General features: G+C 47.8%; 1 pseudogene; it reads left to right on the top strand.

The window, feature by feature from the left end:
• LOC134395817 (zinc finger protein 850-like) overlaps positions 1-21,069 on the top strand; it is a 51,685-nt pseudogene that overhangs the window by 17,047 nt on the left and 13,569 nt on the right.

Here is a 21,069-nt window from a genome sequence, read left to right as displayed (position 1 = left end):
TTAACCTTCAAAGCTTTTCACGGTCTAGCTCCTTCCAATCTCTCCTCTCTCATCTCACACTATTGCCCCGCTCGTGCTCTTCGCTCCTCTGATACCATGTTTCTCGCCTGCCCAAGGGTCTCTACTTCCCTTGCTCGGCTTTGTCCATTTTCTTCTGCTGCCCCTTACGCCTGGAACGCTCTTCCAGAACATCTGAGATCTACAAGTTCAATCGCAGCTTTTAAAGCTCAGCTAAAAACTTTTCTTTTTCCTAAAGCTTTTAAAACCTGATGTTGTTTGGACTTAATACTGTTAGTTTTACCCTACCCTGTGCCTGTTTACCCTACCCAGCGCTTGTATGCATTCTCTTCCCCTCCTTATTGCTTTACTATGATTTTATTAGAATGTAAGCCTATGCGGCAGGGTCTTGCTATTTACTGTTTTACGCTGTACAGCACCATGTATATTGATGGTGCTATATAAATAAATAATAAATAATAATAATAATAACAACAACAACAACAACCATGAGACCAACTCTTGTGAAGAGTATTGAAACAATAGTTTCACAAGATTGTGTGCCTCCTAGGACTGTTAGAAACAGCTTTGAAGTTTGTTTCTGTCTTCCAGGGTATTAGCTATCCCACCCAATTTGGTGTCATCTGCAAATTTGATAAGCATTCCCTGCACCTCCTCGTCCAAATCATTAATAAAAATGTTGAAGAACACTGGGCCCAGGACTGAACCCTGTTGTACAATTTTCTCAGTAATCATTGGCACAATCAATGGCACAAGTTTCTCAGTAATCATTGATGTATTGTTTTTCTGTCCTTGAAAAGATTGCACTCTGCACATGTGTAAAATCCTTGCTTATAACTGGCTGAGAAGCTTACCTGTTACTGTTTTGTGATTGGTGTGTTCTATGGAGAGGTTCTCCCTTGTTTCTAAGGGGACTGACCCTATAAGTATGTTAGCATTTCCTGAAAATAGTGGGCAGTTCCTTGGGTCCTCTGAGGGCTTCCAACTGGCAGTGCGAAGCGCTGCTCGTAATAAACCTTCTAAAAAAAGAGAATCTGGCTGGTGTTTACAAGATCAAATTATTAGGGAAGGCACTTGGGCCTTGCAGCTGGCCGGGGTGGGTGGGGGGTGGGGGGCGTTGTTCAGCCGTCCTTCGGCAGAATGATCAGTCAAGCAGCCATCTGGCTCCATTACCAGGTTTTACCAAGGCAGCCGGTAGCCCAAGGCCGTTCCAAAGGGTTGGTGATCTGTGCAGCTGAAGGTGGGAACCTTCTCGCCTCACCGGGAGCCCTGGGGAGCTTGCTGTTTGTGGATTGGTGCAGCCAGGCCACCCCACCGGCTTAGCTCTGGGGATCAGTTAGATAGTTTCTAGTTTTTGGTCCCTGTTCATTAGGGGAAGGATCATTCTGCTCGGGGTTCAGAAGGGTGGCAAAGGGACCCCCGTGCCATCAGGTATCAGGTAGCCAGGACTGAGTGTCTTTCTTTGGGTGGCTCTGAATCAACAGCTTGCCATGATGTGGCTTTTATTGCTCTTTTAAAGTTGTTTAATTTCTGCTGTGGCCTCTTAGTTGCATTGTAACTTTCAGACTGTTTCCCCCCACATACCCTCCCCTGTCTCCTGTTAATTGTTCATACGCTCAGGGCCTTACTCTGATTTAATAAATTGCCTGAAGCCTTGGTGAAGTGTGATTATTCTCAGGTGAACTGGCTCCAGTTCCAGTGTTTCACTGGGAACCGGTGGGAGGGGGGTGGCTGGGTTGGGAACTTTAACCAGGTCTACCTTGTGTGCCTCCTTCACAATCTCCATTTTAATTCCTACAGCGCAGTCCCTGCCTCAAAGGAGAAATTGGAAGCCAAGGCAGGAGACTGTTTCAAGTCCTGGTGGGAGCAGCGATGGAGAAGAGCATGAAGATGGAAGAGCAAAGCTTTGCAGGCCCTGAACCAGAAAACGTCTCCTGCAACATCCAGGAAGGGAGCCGTGCAGAGCCCTGGGAAAGAGGAGTGCAGCAGGACCAGCCTGGGAGCAACACCTGCTCAAACGTGGAGCTTCAGCCCTTTAGGGACTACCAGGAGGCCATGGGGCCCCGAGGGGTTTGCAGCTATCTCCACCACCTTTGCTGCCAGTGGCTGAAGCCAGAAAAGCACACGAAAGCTCAGATGCTGGACCTGGTGGTCCTGGAGAAGTTCCTGGCTGTCCTGCCCCGGGAGATGGTGAGCTGGGTCAGAGAATGTGGAGCGGAGACCAGTTCCCAGGCGGTGGCCCTGGCAGAAGGCTTCCTCCTGAGCCAGGCAGAGGACCAAGAGCAGGTGAGAGCATTTCATCCTGGTGATTAACAGGGACTGTGTTCTGAATACTTATCTCAACGTTATTTTACATGTCCTTTAACTAAGGGATGCCCCAATTTCCAAAGGTCCAACTCCCAAGTATAGTTGCTCTTCATGTGTAGAGCAGGCCCTCATTGGAGGATAGTTAAGCTAACACTGGATGGTTAAAATATGCAGTTCCCTACCAGAGGATGTAGTGATGGCCACCAGTTTAGATGGTTTAAAATGGGGGTTAGACGAAATCCTGGAGGAGAAGGCTGTGAATGGCTACTAGTCCTGATGGCTATATCCTACCTCCAGGTGATGGACCACTGTGGGGAGAAAATGCCGGACTAGATAGACCCTTGTTCTGATCTACAACAATTCCAAGATCCTTCCCGTTTGTAGTATTGCTGAGCCAAGTATCCCCCACCTTGTAACTGTGCCTTTGGTTTCTATTTGCTAAATGTAGAACTTGGCATTTATCCCTATTAAATTTCATTCTGTTGTGTTCAGCCCAGCACTCCAGCCTATCAAGATCACTTTGAAGTTTGATTCTGTCTTCCAGAGTATTAGCTATCCCACCCAATTTTGTGTCATCTGCAAATTTGATCAGCGTTCCCTGCACCTCCTCGTCCAAATCATTAATAAAAATGTTTAAGAGCACTGGGCCCAGGACTGAGCCCTGCGGTACCCCATGTAAGGAAGGGGTAAATTCATACTGGGAATAGCTGGTTTTAATATGTTAAATTATTTTATTGTTATGGTTTTAGGAGCAGCACAGATAAGCGGCCAGCTGCATGGGGGGGTTCTGGTACATCCTGGAACCGCTTGGGGCAAGGCTGACCGGCCTTGAGCAAAATTAACATCTCGGGGGAAGGTGTGAAAGATCTTAGCAGGGTGAGCCGAAGGGAGGGGGGAATGAGTGACGAAAGTATCTATAAAGGGTATTCTTTGAGAAGGGGTTTTGTTCTGAGCTGGCTGACATCATGGCTGGGTGATGTATGATATTGCAACTTAGTTTCTAGTTTGCTTGGTCTGGGTTCTTATATGTATCTGCATGTTTTAGTAGTTTTAGAATGCTAATCCTATGTATCCTACCCTTATCCTGAATAAATTTGGGCTTAACCCTCCAACTGCGAGCTGTGTGCGTTTGTTCTGGGGATCTGTGCAAAATGCAGTGGAAAAGCCAGCTTGGCTGGGGCGTGCTTCCTTTACATGGTGGGCAGCGCTGGGATTCGACACAGATCCGGAGGAACAGAACGCTGGTAGGAAAGGGAGAGCAGGGAAGCAGAGGTTTGAACCCAGGCTAAGCAAAGTCGAGCAGGCGAGCCGAAGATGCCTCAGAATCATGGAGCTCCAGCTCCAGGAGTAGAGTTTTTGTCTCAGAGTCAAGGAGCAGAAGCTCCAGGAGTAGAGTTTTTTGGGGCAAACCCTCAGGAGGGAGCGGAAGGGGAGTCCAGTCTGTCCACTTTAGGGTGGGGGATGCAAGAGACGCCTGGCTCCGAAGGAGGGGCCCGGAGACAGTCTTTCCTGGCGGTGATGCTGGAAGGAGACACTCCGGGAATGCCGGCCCCGCAGCTGCAGGCGACCCCAGCGCTGGCGGTGACGCTGGAGGGGGTCACACAGAAAGTGCAGGTCTCGCAGCCACGGGGAATGCCGCGACCGCTACCCTCTCGGCCGCCTAGAGAGGCAGACGAAAACGGCCCAGGTGCGAGGGCCAGAGAGGAAAGCCACGAGAGGAAAGTTCAGCGGATGTATACGGAATGCCTGGAGCTGATGTCCCGCCACCTGCGGATCATGGAGAGAGAGGGGGGGACCCCAGGGCCGCGTTTCGACTGGCGGGCTTTCCCCATGTACCAGGAGGGAGATGATGTGGGAGCGTTCCTGGCCCTCTTCGAAGACACGTGTGATGAGTTGGGGGTTTTGCCAGCCCAAAGGATGAGTCTGCCGCTGTGTTCGAGCGGAAAGGAGCCAGAGGGACCTCGAAGACCCCAGAGAGGCGTCCTAGGGGAGTGGCAGGAGAAAGGAAAGCGGCATGACTGGGGAAGGAGTGTCGGGAGAAAGGTGGAGTGACGGCAACTGGACCCCAAGCGAGTGGGGGGTGCTTCTACTGCAAAGAGCCGGGACACCTGAAGAGAGAATGTCCAAAGCTGGCGGCTAAGCAGATGAGTGGAGGTGGAGGCCCAGCCCCACGACCGATGGTCTGGGCGGCGGCAGCACCAACAACGCCGGCCTCTCCAGCCTCCAACTGGAGCGATGAGAGCAAAGGAGAAGTGGCTGACCTGGAGTGGGAGTACATGCGCGCCGAGTCCGCAGGGGTGGCCCAGGCATCAACAAATCCCGGGAATCCCAGTCCAGCGAATGCGGTCTCCATGCGGTTAGTGACCCCGGCCCAGCTCCAGTGGAGTCGCCGGAAATTCTGTGAGTGCATGGTGGTCGAAGGGAGGACTGTTCGGGCTCAGAGTGACACCGGAGCGGACCTTAGCAGCACCCATGTGGGTCTGCTCAAACCCGGACAGAGACTAGTGGGTCGAACCGTAACGGTGACCTCATACGGAGCGCCTCCATTTGAGGCCCCGCTGGCCCGAGTGAACATTGAATATCGAGGCTGGAAAGGGGAGCTAGTTATCCTCACGCATACGGAAGGGCCCGCCTTCCTCCTGGGCAATGACTTATGCTTTAAAGTTGCCCAGTTGGCAGTGACAACCCAGGGAAAGGCAGCCCGGCAGAGGGAAGCCCAGAGGGAGGAAGAATCAGGGAGCTCAGTTGGAGAGCCCTCCCGGGAGGGGAGAGATGAGGGGAACCCGAACCTGGAGGGTTGGGACACCCCCGGAGTTTCAAAAAGAGTTGCAACAGGACCCCTCGTTACAGGGATGCCGGGAGGCGGCAGGAGGCCTGGCGGAAGGGCGAGGGAAGGTGGGGGTGGGGGTGTTCACTTGGGAACGGGGAAGGCTATACAGTCAGTTCTCCCTCAAGGGAGGAGGAGGGGTGGAAAGAAAGCAACTGGTGGTGCCCGCAACCTTAAGGGGGAAGGTGCTGGAAACCGCCCATGAGCAGCTGTGGAAAGGATATTTGGGAATACGCCGAACGCTGGAGCGGGTGAGTCGAGATTTTTATTGGCCCGGGGTCGCCCAAGAGGTGCGAGATTTCAGTAACTCATGTGAGACGTGCCAATGAGTCGGGTCCTCCCGGGACCACCCCAAAGCCCCACTATGCCTTTCGCCTATCACGGAGGTGCCGTTTGAAAAGATGGGGGTGGATATTTTGGGCCCCTTTAGTCCGGCTACCCGATCGGGGAAAAAGTACATTTTAACCCTGGTGGATTACGCCACCCGCTACGCGGAGGCAGTGCCGCTTTCGGTTATCTCTGAACCCCAGGTGGCCAAGGCCATGATGACGATTTTCACCCGGGTGGGGGTCCCCAAGGTGCTGGTGCACGACCAAGGGGGAAATTTTATGTCTCTGTTGTTAAAGGAATTATGGCAGTTGGCAGGGGTACAACAATGTATAGCGGCGGCGTATCATCATGAAGGGAATGGTCTGGTGGAGCGGTTCAACCAGACGCTGGGGAAAATGTTGAAAGCCTATGCTGAAAAGCATACAGCGGATTGGGATCAAGCCCTGCCCTACCTTCTCTTTGTGGCCCGGGATGCTAAAAGTGATAGTTTGGGGTTTTCGGCTAACGAGTTGGTTTTTGGGAGAGAATTACGAGGTCCGCTGAAGTTGCTGCGGGAGGGGTGGGACGGATGAACCACCCCCACCCCGGTGTCGGTTGTAGAATATATGCAGAACTTGCAGAATCTCTTACGGGAAGTTGGGGAGGCCGCGCAGGAGAATTTGGTTCAAGCGCAGCAGACTCAGAAGAGCTGGTACGACCGGCAGGCTAGGCAACAGGTGTTTCAAGCAGTTGATAGAGTGTTAGTGCTGAAGCCGTTGAAGCAGGAGAAGCTGGCGGTTAAGTGGGAAGGGCCCCTCGTTGTAGAAAAGAGGCTAAACGAGGTGAATTATTTGTTGAAGGATCCCGAGAGTCAATGCCGTACCAAAGTGTATCATGTGAATATGATGAAGCCATTCCGGGAGCAGGGGGTGCGGGTTAAACAAGTAGGAGGGGGGAGTCGCTAGGTGAAGGAGGGGGGCTGGACGTCTTAGCTAGCTACCGGGGAAAGGAGGGGCTAGCAGACATTCAAGTCCCAGAGGAATTGAGTGCTTTGCAAAAGAAACAATTGAAGCAGTGTTTGCAGGAGTTTCAGGAGCTGTTTTCGGGTTTGTCAGGGCGGACGTCGCTGACCACGCATTCTATTGACACGGGGAAGCATCCCCCTATTCAGTCTCCTCCTCACCGGTAAAACGGAAAACAGCTGGAGATTGTCAATAAGGAAATCGAGGAGATACTAGCCATGGGCATGATTAAAAAGAGCCAGAGCCCATGGTCTTCCCCCCTGGTGCTCGTGGCCAAAAAAGACGGATCAGTCCGTTTCTGCGTGGACTTCAGAAAATTAAACAGTGTTTCCACTGTGGCGGCATACCCCCATGCCTCATACGGATGACCTGATAGAGACGTTACGGAAAGCCAAGTTCATTTCCACCTTAGATCTGACCAAGGGCTACTGGCAGGTGCCGTTAGATGAGGATGCTGCTTTGAAATCTGCTTTTTCTACCGCCCGGGGCCACTACCTGTTCACGGTTCTCCCGTTCGGGCTCTCGAATGCACCGGGGGGCTTCCAAAAACTTATGGACCGGGTTCTGGACGGTCTGGGGGCTTTTTCGTGCGTTTACTTGGATGATGTGGCGGTGTTTAGTGACACGTGGGAACAGCACTTGTCGCACTTGTCACAAGTGTTAAGCCGGCTACGGGAGGCCGAGTTAACCGTGAAGGCCTCCAAGTGCCAGTTCGGGAGGGGGGAAGTGACCTATCTGGGCCACAGAGTGGGATGGGGAGCGCTGAAGCCTATGGAGGCCAAGGTAGAGGCAATCCAACAGTGGCCCGTCCCCAAGACCAAGAAGCAGGTCCAGTCCTTTTTAGGGCTGGCGGGATATTACCGGAGGTTTGTCCCGAATTTTAGCCAGTTGGTGGCCCCTCTAACCGAGTTGTGTCGGAAAAGACAGCCAGTAAGGGTGCCATGGACCGCGGCGTGTCAGCAAGCGTTTGATGGGCTGAAGGAAAAGCCCAAGCGAGCTCCTGTACTTCGGGCACCTGATTTTGACCGCCCCTTTGTGGGTGCAGACGGATGCCTCGGAGGCGGGTTTAGGCGCGGTGCTGCTGCAGGAAGGCGAAGAAGGGCTGCTGCGGCCCGTGGCTTTCGTTAATAAAAAACATTTGCCGCGAGAGAGGGCATTGGCGACGGTTGAAAATGAGTGTTTGGCAATAGTGTGGGCCGTGAACAAGCTGCGGCCATATTTGTGGGGGCGGCCCTTCCAAATTCAAACGGATCACTCCCCGCTCTGCTGGCTGGCGAGAGTAAAAAACACTAACCAGAAGTTGCTGCGCTGGAGCGTAGCTCTCCAAGACTTTGATTTCACCATCTCCCACATCAAAGGCAAAGAGAACGTAGCGGCAGATGGGCTATCCCGAAGCTTCAGTCGGGAGGAGGAGGGAGTACCAGGGGGGGGACGAACCCCTGCCCCTGCGTGGGCACAAAAGAAGGACTACCCGAAGGGGTCAATGTGTAAACGAATAAAAGAGTACAATTGAGGTGGTCTTTTCTAGAAAGGCCATCTTAAAGGGGAAGGTGTAAGGAAGGGGTAAATTCATACTAGGAATGGCTGGTTTTAATATGTTAAATTATTTTATTGTTATGGTTTTAGGAGCGGCACAGATAAGCGGCCAGCTGCATGGGGGCGTTCTGGTACATCCTGGAACCGCTTGGGGCAAGGCTGACCGGCCTTGAGCGAAATTAACATCTCTGGGGAAGGTGTGAAAGATCTTCGCAGGGAGAGCCGAAGGGAGGGGGGAATGAGTGAGGAAAGTATCTATAAAGGGTATTCTTTGAGAAGGGGTTTTGTTCTGAGCTGGCTGACCTCATGGCTGGGTGATGTATGATATTGCAACTTAGTTTCTAGTTTGCTTGGTCTGGGTTCTTATATGTATCTGCATGTGTTAGAAGTTTTAGAATGCTTATTTATTTATTTATTTATTTATTTATTACATTTTTATACCGCCAATAGCCGAAGCTCTCTGGGCGGTTCACAAAAAATCCTGGGTATCCTACCCTTATCCTGAATAAATTTGGGCTTAACCCTCCAACTGTGAGCTGTGTGCGTTTGTTCTGGGGATCTGTGCAAAATCCAGTGGAAAAGCCAGCTTGGCTGGGGCATGCTTCCTTTACACCCCACTCATTGCCTCTCCCCAGTTTGAGAAGGTTCCATTCATAAGTACTCTTTGAGTCCGATTCTGTAGCCAACTGTGGATCCACCTAATAGTTGTTCCATCTAGCAAACTTTTCACTAGTTTGTTAATCAGAATATCATGGGGCACTTCGTGAAAAGCTTTGCTGAAGTCAAGATATATGACGTCCACAGCATTCCCACAGTCCAGAAGGGAGATTACCCGATCAAAAAATGAGATCAAATTAATCTGACAGGACTTGTTCCTGACAAATCCACGTTGGCTTCTAGCGATCACCGCATTGATTTCAAGGTGTTTACAGATTGACTTCTTTATAATCTGCTCCAGAATTTTCCCAGGGATGGATGTCAGAATGACTGGTCTGTAGTTCCCAGGTTCCTCCTTTTTGCCCTTTTTGAAGATAGGGACAATGTCAGCCCTACTCTAGTCATCTGACACCTCACCCGTCTTCCATGATTTTGCAAAGACAATATAGAAAGGTTCTGAGAGTACTTATGCCAGGGCTGAACTCTCAGCCCCCTTACAAAGACACAAGTTCCTGTGCTGTGTGGCTTGGATGGTAGATCAACTTTAGAATGAGACCTGAAAGCCAAACCGATTGGGAAATGATGCCCTCGGCCTTGACCTGACCCATTTCTTTCCTTCCCACCTCCCCCTTCTCTGTCTGGGATCCTCCCTCCTGTAAACAAAGTAAGTTTAAGAAAACTTCAACTTTTGGAGCGAATGCAGCTTTTGTGCTCACAGATGCGGGTTCTGATGGTTCTTGTGGCCATACCAATGTACAAGCATTTTCTTGATATGGAACATGATGACAAAGACCTGAGATTCTGGATTATTGAAAGGATTGGAGGATATGGGACAAGAGTAGAACATCAACTATGAAGGAGGGAAATATTCTGGATTTTCACCTTAAGGACATTACAACCACAAGGACTCAACGAAGAGTGTAATTGGATGCCTTGGTTGTAATCCTGTTCTTCTATTTTAAAGTACAGCTCTATTGTATTCCTTTTCTGTCATTTCTTGACATTATTTTGATATATATTTTCATTCTTATGCAGCAAGTATTATTAGGTTTGTCTTAACTATGTTTTAAGCATCATATCAGTCCACTCAGTCCCCTTTAAGGGAGCATACAGTCCGTGAGTATGGTTGCTACACGTTTTAGGATTTGAAAAGCAGCCTAATCAGGAGCAAATTTCAGAGATTACTTACTCCTCAATTAGTTGAGGAGGTCAGGGAACGCTTATCGAATTTACAGATGACACCAAATTGGGTGGGATAGCTAATACCCTGGAAGACAGAAACAAACTTCAAAGTGATCTTGATAGGCTGGAGCACTGGGCTCAAAACAACAGGATGAAATTGAATAGGGATAAATGCCAAGTTCTACATTTAGGAAATAGAAACCAAATGCAGTTACAAGATGGGGGATACTTGGCTCAGCAATACTACAAAGGAGAAGGATCTTGGAATTGTTGTAGATCGCAAGCTGAATATGAGCCAACAGTGTGATGTGGCTGCAAAAAAAGCAAATAGTATTCTGGGATGCATTAATAGAGGTATAGCTTCCAAATTGTGTGAAAAACTGGTTCTCCTCTATTCAGCACTGGTTACGCCACATCTAGAGTATTGCTTCCAGTTCTGGACACCATACTTCAAGAAGGATGCAGACAAGCTGGAGCGTGTTCAAAGGTGGGCCATGAGGATGATCACGGGTCTGGAGACAAAGCTCTATGAGGAGAGATTGAAAGAATTGGGCATGTTTAGCCTGGAGAAGAGAAGATTGGGAGGAGACAAGATAGCACTCTTAAAATATTAAAAAGGTTGTCACACAGTGAAGGGCCGGGATCTCTTCTCAATCCTCCCAGAGTGCAGGACATGGAATAACGGGCTCAAGTTAAAGGAAGCCAGATTCCAGCAGGACATCAGGAAAAACCTCCTGACTGTTAGAGCAGTATGACAAAGGAATCAGTGACCTAGGGAGGTTGTGGGCTCTCCCACACTAGAGGCCTTCAAGAGGCAGCTGGACAACCACCTTTCAGGTATACTTTAGGGTGGATTCCTGCATTGAGCAGGGGGTTGGACTCTGGCCTTGTAGGTTCCTTCCAACTCTATGATTATATGTACACCGCTTTCTGGGGAACGTGGGCAGGAGGTTGCTGTTGCACTCATGTCCTGCTTGTGCTCTTCTTACGTTCTTATGATCACAGGAGAAATGAATGGGTTTGTGAAGTTCTGGGGAAGGAGGGGATCAGAGTGTCAGTGTGAGAGTCCTCCCAACAGAACAGGAATAGCATTTGTAGACGCCAAACGGCTGTGTTTACAGTGGAAAATGCTGGATATCAGGGTTGAACTCTCAGCCCCCTGACAAAGACACAAGTTCCTGTGCTGTGTGGCTTGGATGGTAGATCAACTTTAGAATGAGACCTGAAAGGTAAAGCGATTGGGAAACGCTGCCCTTGGCTTGACCTGAGCCGTTTCTTTCCGTCTCTAATCGCTCTTCTCTGCCTGGAATCCTCCCTCCTGCTTCAGGTCGTGGGGATTTTGGCCAGAGCACCCACAGATTTCCCTGAGGCAGAGAAGACTCCACCGGGAACCACACAGAGGCCGCTGGACAGGTGGATCTTGCAGGAGGGGGACGGAGGACCCTCCTCACTGGGTAAGGATTAGTGGGATGTTTTTCCCCATGGTCTCCCTCCCTCAATTACGCCTGAAGTGCATGAGCTGTCTTAATGTTCTCCTTGAGCCTGATTTTGCTGGGGGAGATACTCAAAAAGGAAATGTTGTTTAGTAACGTGGTTCGAGGGTATCAGACCCACTCTGGCCCGGTCTTACACACTCACCAACTAAGGTCCTCCTCCAGGCACCTACTCAGAGGGAAGATCAGAGAACGACAACAAAGGAGAGGCCTTCTCTGTGGTGGCCCTCCCAACTGTGGAACAATCTCCCCAATTTGGTTCACATGGCACCGACATTGTTATCTTTTCAGTGCCAGGTCAAGCAATATGTAATTTTTTTTTTTTTGTTATTTATTTATATAGCACCATCGATGTACATGGTGCTGTACAGATAACACAGTAAATAGCAAGACCCTGCCGCATAGGCTTACAATCTAATAAGTTGTAGTAAACAATAAAGAGGGAAGGAGAATGCAAACAGGCACAGGGAAGTGTAAACAGGCACCGGGTAGGGTGAAGCTAACAGTATAGAGTCAGAACAAATTCAATATTTGAAGGCTATAGGGAAAAGAAAAGTTTTTAGCTGAGTTTTAAAAGCAGTGATTGAGTTTGTAGTTCTCAAGTGTTCTGGAAGAGCGTTCCAGGCGTAAGGGGCAGCAGAAGAAAAAGGACGAAGCCGAGTAAGGGAAGTGGAGGTCCTTGGGCAGGCGAGAAGCATGGCATCAGAGGAGCGGAGAGCACGAGTGGGGCAATAGTGTGAGATGAGAGAGGAGAGATAGGCAGGAGCTAGACCGTGAAGAGCTTTGAAGGTCAGCAGGAGAAGTTTATATTGGATTCTGGAGTGAAATGGAAGCCAATGAAGAGATTTCGTAATAAGTAATATGTAATTAATTAGCCTGGGTCTGTTTTTATAGGGTCATAGTTTTAAAACTTGTTATAGTAGTTTTATATGTATGTGTATATTGTATGTTTTCGCAGTTTTAAATATTTGGATATTGTTTTTAAGTGCTTCGGCTATGGTATGGTAAACAAATGCAATAAATAAAAAAACAATGAAAATAAACAATGAAAATGGGAATAGTTAAGAATGTGAACTTACCTTCTCACCTTCTTTACCTTCCTCACAGGGAGCAAAACAACCTGCAGGGGAAGTGAACTGATCCTGGGGGCTCCTTCTGGACCTCGTTGGCTTGGTCGTGGAGCGGAAGCGGTTTCTGCACAGCCTGGGCAGGTAGGGGAGTCCTGGGGGCCTCCGTCTCCTGCGCATCTCTTTGGTCCTGGAAGAACCTGCCCCTTTAGCCTTTGCTCTTATTATTATTATTATATTTATTTGTATCCCGCCTTTTGCCAATGCTGGGCCTCAAGGCGGCCTTACAAAGTTTAAAATATACATGGGGGGGGGGAGGGAAACAAAACCATAAACAATTAAAAATACACAACAAAATTATAAGACATTAACAAAGATGGAGGTCTGGATTATTCTCCAAAGGCCTGCTTGAACAAAAATTTTTAGCCTGCTTCCGAAAGCCCATCAAGGAAGATGGCTGCTAGGAAGGCCTTGAATGTCACTCGCAGTGCTTTGGCATTCAGAAAGAGGACCTCACCATCCTTGTCTTCATGGATTGCTACATAATGCTTAAAGAGAACATCATTTCTTCTTCTTCTTTCAGGGTCTGGTGACCTTTGAGGAGGTGGCCGTGCATTTCTCGGAGGAGGAGTGGGCTCTGCTGGATCCAGGCCAGAGGACTCTGCACAAAGAAGTCATGGCGGAGAATCGTGGGATCCTGGCCTCTCTGGGTAAGGAATGGGATTCCTCTGGGTAAGGCTCCCTCTCTGCCTCTTTGCCAGATCCTGGAAGGTGGAATTTCAGCTCTTCTTTCTTTGTGTCAGTGCAGAATACAAACGTCATTGACTCCGAAGACCTGACAAAACGTTGAGAAAAGCCCATTGATGGACTTGCTCTGTGGCAGAGATGGCTGCCAATCCATCTGACTTTGCTGCTATAATTGCATCTGCATCATATTGAAGATGTTACAGATATTATCTTAATGGTCTCCATGGAGGAGAGGAGAGTTAAGCCTTTTCAGAAGACAGCTCTGGAAAGCTTGCTTTTCATTTTAAGATTTAACTAGCCATTGAAAATAACCATTAGGGTTGAATTCCCACTTTCCTGTTCCCAGTTAAATGATCAGCTAGGAGACAATGGCAGATTTTAAGTGTATTTTATTTTTACAGTATTTTATGTTGTTCATTTATTCTCCCAACTACTTTATTTGAGTTACTCCATATAGATGAAAGCATTGTATGGCAGTCTAGTTCTCAGTTCTATTGATCGTCGGGATATTTAATGTGTTTGGAAGGATCTGCCTCACCAACGATTTTTTTTTTATCCTGTGAATCAAATCAGCAACCATTTGTTTTGTTCCAAGATTTCAAGATGATTTCTGTGTTTATACTTGCAGGTGATCACAGGGAGAGCAAGAAAAATGGCCTACAACAGAGAAGGAAAACTGAAACTGAAGAGAAGAGGGAAAATGAATCTATTTCTTTGGAAGGATCATACGTCTGTGAAACTCCAATACTAGAAGCACCAAATAAAAAGAACATTCGTAAAAGGAAGAAACAGAGTAAAACTCAGAAGATTCATTCTAACGTTCAATGCCTAGTGTGTGAAAAACCATTCACTTTCCACTCACAACTTAACTTGCATCAAAGAATTCACACTGGGGAGAAGCCCTATAAATGCTTTGAGTGTGGGAAGAGCTTTGCTCGCAGAGAAACACTTATGCTGCATCAAAGAATTCACACTGGGGAGAAGCCCTATAAATGCTTAGAATGCGGGAAGAGCTTTGCTCGCAGAGAAACACTTATGCTGCATCAAAGAATTCACACTGGGGAGAAGCCCTATAAATGCTTAGAGTGCGGGAAGAGCTTTGCTCGCAGCATCAGCCTTAAGCTGCATCAAATAATTCACACTGGGGAGAAGCCCAATAAATGCTTAGAGTGCGGGAAGAGCTTTGCTCACAGCATCAGCCTTAAGCAGCATCAAAGAATTCACACTGGGGAGAAGCCCTATAAATGCTTAGAGTGCGGAAAGAGCTTTACTCAATGCTCAAGCCTTAAGGAGCATCATAGAATTCACACTGGGGAGAAGTCCTATAAATGCTTAGAATGTGGGAAGACCTTTGCTCAGAGGACACAGCTTAAGCAGCATCAAGTAATTCACACTGGGGAGAAGCCCTATAAATGCTTTGAGTGCGGGAAGAGCTTTGCTCGCAGAGACACACTAATACTGCATCAAAGAATTCACACTGGGGAGAAGCCCTATAAATGCTTAGAGTGTGGGAAGACCTTTGCTCAGAGGACACAACTTAAGCAGCATCAAAGAAATCACACTGGGGAGAAGCCCTATAAATGCTTTGAGTGCGGGAAGAGCTTTGCTCGCAGAGACACACTAATACTGCATCAAAGAATTCACACTGGGGAGAAGCCCTATAAATGCTTAGAGTGTGGGAAGACCTTTGCTCAGAGGACACAACTTAAGCAGCATCAAAGAAATCACACTGGGGAGAAGCCCTATAAATGCTTTGAGTGCGGGAAGAGCTTTGCTCAGAGCATCAGCCTTAAGCGGCATCAAACAATTCACACTGGGGAGAAGCCCTATAAATGCTTTGAGTGCGGGAAGAGCTTTGCTCAGAGCATCAGCCTTAAGCGGCATCAAATAATTCACACTGGGGAGAAGCCCTATAAATGCTTAGAGTGCGGGAAGAGCTTTTCTCAAAGCAGCAGCCTTAAGCAGCATCAAAGAATTCACACTGGGGAGGAGCCCTATAAATGCTTTGAGTGCGGGAAGAGCTTTGCTGACAGCAGCAAACTTAAGCAGCATAAAAGAACTCACACTGGGGAGAAGCCCTATAAATGCTTTGAGTGCGGGAAGAGCTTTGCTGACAGCATCAGCCTTAAGCGGCATCAAACAATTCACACTGGGGAGAAGCCCTATAAATGCTTTGAGTGCGGGAAGACCTTTTCTGAAAGCAGCAAACTTAAGCAGCATAAAAGAACTCACACTGGGGAGAAGCCCCATGAATGCTTTGAGTGCAGGAAGAGCTTTTCTGAAAGCAGCAGCCTTAAGCGGCATCAAACAATTCACACTGGGGAGAAGCCCTATAAATGCTTTGAGTGCGAGAAGAGCTTTGCTCAGAGCAGCAGCCTTAAGCTGCATCAAAGAATTTTGTGTCATCTGCAAACTTGATAAGCGTTCCCTGCACCTTCTTCAACATTTAATAAAAATGTTGAAGAGCACTGGGCCCAGGACTGATCCCTGCGGTACCCCACTCCTTACCTCCCCTCAGATTGTGAGGGTACTGTTGATAAGCATTCTTTGAGTCTGAGTCTGTGGCCAACTATGTATCCATCTAATAGTTGTTCCATCTAGCCCACTTTTAGCTCTTTTGTTTATCGGAATATCCTGGGGCACTTTGTCAAAAGCTTTGCTGAAGTCAAGATATATGAAGTCCACAGCATTCCCACAGTTCACAAGGGAGGTTATCCAATTGTTCTTGACAAATCCCTGTTGGCTTCTAGTAATTATTGCATTGTTTTCAGGGTGCTTACAGATTAACTTCTTTAGAATCTGCTCCAGAATTTTCCCAGGGATGGATGTCAGACTGACTGGCCTGTCTTTTCCCAGGTTCCTCCTTTTTGCCCTGTTTGAAGAAGGGACAACATTACCCTCCTCCAGAGAGAGATCTATGTTTATACAGCAATCAAAAAACCCAAGAGTTAAAATTAAAATATTGCAGGATGCAAAAGAAAGAGGAGGGCTGGGCCTACCGGACCTCAAAGTGTATTTCTTGGACTGCTGTTTAATGTGGATGAAAGATTGGGTGTTGATGAAAAATAGGAGACTGTTGGAACTGGAAGGACACGAATTGAGATTTGGATGGCATGGCTATTTGTGGTACGATAAAGCCAAGGTTAACGGAAACCAAGGTTCAGTCATAAAATACCACTTTGGGTATCGGCCCAGGGGGGTATTCATAGAAGGGAATTGATAAATATGCCTAAATGGTTGACATATAAAGATGTATTACAAATGTCACAAGATGAATCTCAGTTAAAATCAAGGGAGGAACTGCTGAAAGATGGTCATAACTGTTTTGGCATGTACAAATTAGGTTTCCTTGTGCACAAGTCATGGAAAGGTTTAAAATAGACAAAAGAATGGTGGGTTTGAGCAATCAAAATCTGAATTTGAAATGACGTTATGTCCAAATGATGAACATGTTATCTCAAAGATACATAAACTTTTATTAAAGTACGAGACGGAGGATGAGCAGGTAAAAGACTATGATAAAATGGGCTCAAAACTTTGGATACAACATTTCAATGGAACAGTGGGAGAATATGGGGTGGAAAGGTTTGAAATTTACATTATGTTCAAGACTTAAAGAGAATTTTTTAATATGATGTACAGATGGTATATGTCTCCTGTAAAGTTGGCTGAAATGTATGAGTCCCTCGGGAAACTGTTGGAAATTAGGAGAAGGAGGAAACTTTTATCATCTTTGGTGGACTTGTAAAAAAGCCAAAGCATTCTGGATACAAACACACTCTTGAATTCAAAAAAATGAATGGATATTGAAGATGTTGGAGTTGGCGGAGATGGCAAAACTCACATCGATAACGAGAGAAAAGTCCACATCCACGTTTATATCTGAACAGAAAGCTCTGAGAGCATTTTTGCAAGAAACCGAGAGAAACGATGTATTTGTCTGTGGAGATATAGTTAAGATAGAAGAAAGAAATGAATTTGTTTACTGTGTTAAATGTAATGGAGGAATGAGAAAAGATACTTCGCATTTCTGATATGAAGAAAGCCGAAAGTACACCTTAACCTTAAATGATTTTTTTATTGTACTTTTGTTTGTACTCTTTGTAATGTTCTTGTGGTATGGATGTCTGTGGTGTTTGTAATAATAATAAAAAATTATGCTAGGAAGACATGTTGTCTGTGACTTTGGGGGAAAATAAATAGGAGGCAGTAGTTTTTAAATGACTAATATATATAAGGTGCCTGAAATCACACAACTACCCAAATCACTAGTGAAGAGAGATGATTAACAAGAAACCCATTTATGGTTTGGGTAGTTGTGTGCTTTCCGGCACCTTACATATATTAGTCTGTGCCTTTGGGGACAGTACTGTACGGATGCAACGGGTAAGAATTTATTAAATAGCGCCCGCCTTGCCTTGCCTCGCCTCACTGGTCACCACCACTACCGCCACCTCGCCCCATGCTGCTGCTGCCACTACTGCTGCCGCAGCAGCCTCTCCCACAGGGATTGTCCATCCGGGCGCAAATATTCCCCAGCCAGGCTAATGGCGAATGCGATCTGTGCACTTTCCTGGAGTTCAGAAAACGTGCAGCCTGCTCCCCCACGCCCCCCACGCTTTCCCCAGAGGTTTTAAAATAAATTGAAAATTCCCCCCGGAGCCCCCCAGAGGGTATGATAACCCGGAGATTCTGGGGGAAACTGGCCAGGTGGTTACCAGAGCTGCACTCCTGGAACAATCCTCATGGCCTTGGGGACTCACAGCGTCAGGCAAAGTGTATTCCTCCCAGATCAGCAGGCCAGTGCTTAAGCCAGGACTACTCAGACAGCTTGGGAAGGTGCTGGCTCCAGGGAAAGTTTCTTTCCCCACAATTGGACATACTGTGAGGACTTTTCTTCCACATTTTCAGCACTCCATGCTTGTGTGAATTTTCTATGGGTCATCAAAGTTGATTGATGAAATATTCTACTCCAATTGTATTCGTTCTCCTGTAACAGAGTCTTCTAAAACCAAGGGCTCTGCTCTACGGAAAGGTTTTTCCACATTCCAGTTACTATTAGAATTTACTGGACTCTTCCTTATGTGCGACCTTCAAAGCAATTTCAAGCCTTTGCTATGATGGACGCTCACTGCACAGTTTGAGCACTGATGGAGCTTCTGCCTGCATGAATTGTGTGATGTGATTTAAGACGTATTGCATGACTACAACGTAAATAAATACTACTTCTACAATGCCAAACAATGCAACACAAGAAGATAATCAATCACAATAAATAAGATTAAAAGTCAGAAATATAAAATCAAATTACACTAAATAAAACCTAAGTGCAGCTGACTGAAAGACAAGGACTGTGCTATGTTTTCTCTGTGGGCAGATATGAATTTGCTCTGGGCAAATGCTTTCATGGGCTTTAATATATCCTGCTTTTAGGGATGAAGGGAGCCCTGCTGTTCACATCCTAAGAGCGGGTGGAAATCAGTTCGCTTCCGCCCCTTTTTGGGGTTCAAGTGCAGGGAACAGAGAGGGCTTAGAGTGGAGCCATGGGATGCATTGGGAGAGAAACTCTGGTTCATCAGCAGACCTCTTATTTCCAGAAGGGCCGAAGGTTTTCCTGCCTTGAGCCTGAGATGGAGTCAGACCTGCTCTCAAAGAAGGGGTCCAGGTGTGGAACAAGAGGCCACCATGAGAAGAAGTTGCCATGTGTGTTTTAGTCCTTACGACTAGAGGCTCCATGGATCCAGAATCTTCCTGTACCCTGATAAAACTTCACCTAACATTAGGGTGACCCTATGGAAAGGAGGACAGGGCTCCTGTATCTTTAACAGTTGTGCTGAAAAGGGAATTTCGGCAGGTGTCATTTGTATACATGCAGAAGCTGGTGAAATTCCCTCTTCATCGCAACAGTTAAAGCTGCAGGAGCTATACTAGAGTGACCAGATTTAAAAGAGGGCAGCTTTAACTGTGGTGATGAAGAGGGAATTTCACCAGGTTCCCCATATTATAAAAATGACAGCTGCTGAAATTATTGTTTCTATGCCACTGTTAAAGATACAGGAGCCCGGTCCTTCTTTTAATTGGGTCACCCTACTTAAACTCCCTCTTTTTAGAGCATCTATTCTTGTTTAGCGTTCTGAAGGGCACCAGGTTGGGGAACGGTGTTCTGCAGCAAGGGCAGGCACAAGGATGGCGATTTCTCATGCCGGAGGCTGCGTTACGCACTCCAAGGGGAAACGGCTGTGGATCCCACAAAGCCCCCAGGAGCAGATGGGGCGGCGATGCTGCTGGGGGGATAAAAGACACACACCCCCATTGTGGAAAAGCCCCCTTCCCAAGTCCGCGTCTTTGCCAGGAGCCTCTGCGGCTCTCTAGTGCTGCCTCCACCGAAGGGTTAAAGAGGCGGAGAGGGGGCTGGGTCCTAGAGCCCAGGCTGGATGAGGCCCCTCCCTTCCGGCCCCACACTTCCTCCCCCCCATTGCAAAGGCGCCTGGGATTCCCCCCCTGCTCCTGCGAGCCTCGCCTGTCCGCTGTCTGCAGCCTCTTTTCCCCTGCGAAGGAGCCGGTGAGTGCAGATTGCAAGGGGGTCCCAGGGGGGAGGGGGCGGAAAGAGAGCCCCCCCAGGACAGGGGGTGCAGGTTTGGGGCAGGGGGTGGGTGGGAAGAGAGAGGGTGCCCCGAGCCCCCTCCCCAGGGGACTGACCCACTTACGGCCTCTCCAGGACACCCCCGCCTTGCACCTCCTTCCCTCCCTATAACTTGGGGATCGCGGAAGGGAAAGCTGCAGAAAGGAGGGGGGTCTGCGAGGGACCCAAGAGGAAAGGTCCCGGGTGGGGAGGAGGAATGTCCCACCTGCGGGCAAAAGGCTGCCCTGGTGTCCTGTTTGCATTGCAATTTTTGTTTTGTTTCCTCTCCCTGATGCAAACCTAGTGAATAAGCAAAATTCACAAGCCACTTTGGTCACGAGGCCTTCGAAATACAACCTGGGGCGCTTTTGTTGATTAAGAAGGGAGCCTGCTGCTGGTTTTAGGACGTCCCTCTTTGATGTATCAGGTGAGCCCGATCTTCACATCCTGAGAGTGGGGAGAAACCGCTGTTACTCAGGTCCCTGTTTGGGGTTCAAGTGTTGGGAGCAGAGAGGGCTTAGAAAGGGAGCGGTGGGACGGATTGGGAGAGAAACTCTGGTTCATTGGAGATGTAGAACCAGAGCAAGGGCTGGCACTTTCAGCTTTTGGTAAATACCCTGCCCTTTAAAGAACCAATGTTTTTCCTTAAAATGTGTTCATACAAAATATCGGAGCCAGCAAACTTTTGCTCTTCCATCTTTCCTCTCTTCTCCATTTCTGCTCCCACCAGGCATCAAAAAAGTCTCCTTCCTTTACTCCCAATTTCCCTTTTGAGGCAAGGACTTTCCTTTAGGAATTCAAACAGAGAGCTGCATGAATTAGATCCAGCTGTGGCCAACTTAATACCCAGGACCTGTCTCAGATTGGTCTCCGCAACCCTGGCCACACAGGAATCAGGCTCCTGGTTGAAAAAGAGGTTCTGACTCTGACCCAATGGGAGAGAGAGAGACACTAAGGGAGCCTTAAGATATGCATGGTTCATAAAGGAAGTAAATGCAAAAGAACGTCTCATACAGAAGCAAAAGGTGAAACATGTAATGACTACAATGAAATACATGGCTACGCTGTGCAAAATACTCTACAGTTTAACTTTTGCTTGGGCTGTAAGAAAACAATATGAAAACACTACGTGGCCCAACTAGCGGCAGTTGAAGTGTTATTTAGCTCTACTTCAACTTCCACCAGTCCAAACTAGTTGGATGCAATGCTAAAAGTGTTCAATTACGTAACATTAGAGTTGAAACTTTTGCAGAAAAGGAAGGAAAGAGAGCAGGGATGGCGT

Source organism: Elgaria multicarinata, chromosome 3 (genome assembly GCF_023053635.1).
Source record: "Elgaria multicarinata webbii isolate HBS135686 ecotype San Diego chromosome 3, rElgMul1.1.pri, whole genome shotgun sequence".
Taxonomy (NCBI): Eukaryota; Metazoa; Chordata; class Lepidosauria; order Squamata; family Anguidae; genus Elgaria; species Elgaria multicarinata.
Note: the sequence above shows the minus strand (reverse complement) of the source record. Positions and strands in the feature narration are given on the sequence as shown.